Raw genomic sequence first — 3,359 nt, 5'->3', positions numbered from 1 at the left:
ATCGAACCAAAGCCTTCCGTGTTTGTAGTAAGATCTCTAACCTCCAGTACAGTGTACTCTGTACAAATTGAACTAGGGAGAGTAAAAAGCCTTTTTAAAGTGGCCGCCGCAATGACACATCATGACATGATAATTTCCAATGTTAATGGTAGAAAAGGTTCGGTTGTAATTTTGAAAATATGGTCCTAATAGCTTATACAGGAGATCAGTAATTTTAATTTCATTTTTTGCTTATTTCGATATATTTTGAGACTTTTTAATTAAACGCAATATATAAAGCTTTTTAATTTTGTCAGTACCTGGTTGTATCAATATGGTAGTTAGAGTGCTGGAAGCCCTCGGTTCGAATCCTGCCGCAGCCAACGAACATTTATTTCACGCATTTTCCTTCCACATCACTTTTGAAGCTTTGCAGAAAAATGAGTATATGGTGTTCCAATTTTGAATACACTGGGTTTTCGAATTCAGCTATTATTTGCTTTGGAGAGGTGTTTTAACATATTTCTGATTAATTTTGAGAAATCCTTTCTGTGTCCTATAAATTGTCAATACGTGGTCATCAGTTGTAAGCTAAATATTTGACCAAACGAGTAAAGCTTATCACTCGTGTCATTAACATTCATGTGACACAAAAACAACCCAACGAGTGTATCAAAGCGCAACGGAAAGAACCGTTAAATATAATTAAAATGCTATTTGCTGTAAAATTTTTAAACAAAAAACCAGAACTATGAGGAATAAATTATGATGTGTTACCTGAATTTGCCGTAATTTTTTGTATCTAAACTATTTTATAGTTATAATGTTTTTGAAAATCTAAAATATAATTTGCAGCATCTTGTACGTGGTAAAAAATTCCTGATTAAATTGCTGTACAAAGGATTGGCATAACTGTACAAATTTAATTTTATTGCAAAATCAATTTTTTACCGTAAAATTTAATGCTTAATTTTTACAGTAATATTTATTTAATGACAGTAATTCAGTGATATAATTAATTATTAATAAATTACAAGTAAATATTACCATGAAAATTATGGTAAATCTGACTTTTAGTTCCGAAAACTTTTACTGTAAAATTAGATTTTATGGTAAAAAAATCTGGCCCCCTTATTGCCAGTTCTTTTTACCGTAAATTAATCTGGAATATTTTGGAGTGGTCTTAGTTTAGAAAATTGCCTTAAATATACATATAAAGGTATTTTTGTCCAAAAATAACATCTTATACATATGAAGATTTCATAAAACAGTTAAGACACAAATTTGCAAAAAAATATATATATGTATAAATAAACTAAAAAAAGCATGCATTTTACATGATATCTGCAAAATGATTGATTTATTTTAAAGCTGTTATGTCACATTTCTATTTGGAGATCCCTTGTGAAGTTTATCCTAGCTTTTTATATATTCTATTCACACAGTTTCGAAATGCCGATACTTACGGCTAACTGAAGGAAAAACAATCTTAAGAAGTCAGTTTGTGTCTGGAAACACGTCGCCAAAGACAAATAAAAAATCCAAATTATTATACGCCGGCAATTAGCTAGTTTCTTTGATTCATTTTCTTCTCCAATTAAAAAAAATGGAAAGCAAATCCATCATCTATATCTACATTTAATGCAAAATAAAATGCGTTAATTTATCAAGAAAAATTTTATCTATAAATATTTTATCATCATCAGTTTTTATTCATCAGTTCACATATTTTTCGTTTGTAGTACCACAAACTCGGGTATTGACAACACTATAGTTAGCATTTTTTTGTTAGGTTGTCTTAAGCAATAGTTTAAGTAGTGGCGAATAGTTAATTATATATTATGCATTCATTTTAAATAATTTTGTATTTTATAGAAATAAAAACTTAGGTACTAAGTAATTTTTTGATTTATTTTTGACCCCTTCAGAAATGGCTCTAAGAATTTTAAACATAAACGGTTTTTATGGTGCCTATACTGTATGAGTATATATGTTACGGTGAAACACCGAAATCTGAAGAATGTCGACATTCACCGGTGAATGTCAACATTCACGTAGTCGCTTGGTGTATGTCCGAAATATTTGCTAAATACCCTTATTTCTGACTCTCACCAGTGAATGTCAACAATCACATAGTCGCTTTGGTGAATGTCCAAAACATTTGTTATATCCAATTTTATATTAATTTATTCGTTAATATAATTATATTTATTTTAAATATTTACATTTATTCTATATTTTAATACTTACTGGCGATAGATTAGAAGAAACATCAGTGTTTGGAGTATCGGGCAAATATATACCGGGTAATGGCACTTGACCTTAAATAAACATTAGTGTAGGGCATACCGGGCACATGTATACCGGGCAGAGGCACTTAACCTTAGAAAAACATCAGTGTAGGGTATACCGGGCAGTGGCACTTAACCTTAAAAAAAACATCAGTGTAGGGTTAAAATATCGAATAAATGTAATCATATCCACAAATAAATTCATATCAAATCGAATGTAATAAATATTTCGGACATTCACCAAAGCATATCTGTGATTGTCGACATACACCGGTGAGGGTCCGAATGTACAAGAATGTAATGAAATATTCGATCTTTCACCGACGTATTTGGTGTTTGTCGACATTCACCGGCGAAAATCAACATATATATATATATGTTGATTTGTGATATGTGATATATATATATATATATATATATATATATATATATATATATATATATATATATATATATATATATATATATATATATATATATATATATATATATATATATATATATATATATATATATATATATATATATATATATATATATATATATATATATATATATATATATATATATATATATATATATATATATATATATATATATATATATATTTGTTCTTTCGTTATGATTCGAGAGGTGCGCGAGGAAGTAGTCCAGCAAGTAATGGAGCATTGGGATGAGTTTTCTATGTTATGTAAAGACAGAGATGGAAATAATTTTAATACTTTTGCTGCCTACTACTCTGAACTATCCTAAACTAATTGTATTTCTTCTAATTTAGTAGATGTCAACAGAATTTTAATTATGACTGAAATTCCATAAAGAAAGAACTTTGAGAGAACTTCGTGAATATTTTGTGAAAACGGTTTAATTTGAAATCGAAGTACTTCCGCGTGGGCAACAGCTAGACGGTGGAACAATTGGGTTAATATATTGCTGAAAACTAATTAAGGTATTAGGATTGGAGGAGGTATTGAAGAATCATATTATTTGAATACAGCTGTGAATGACTCGAATACTCGACTTGATTATCGTTGAAGTTTTCATGTCATTAAAGATAATTTTGAAAGATGACCAAGCTGGTCACCGAAG

This window comes from Parasteatoda tepidariorum, chromosome 9, assembly GCF_982258835.1.
Source record: "Parasteatoda tepidariorum strain Cologne lab strain chromosome 9, Ptep-v5.0, whole genome shotgun sequence".
Taxonomy (NCBI): Eukaryota; Metazoa; Arthropoda; class Arachnida; order Araneae; family Theridiidae; genus Parasteatoda; species Parasteatoda tepidariorum.
This window is presented reverse-complemented; position numbering follows the sequence as displayed.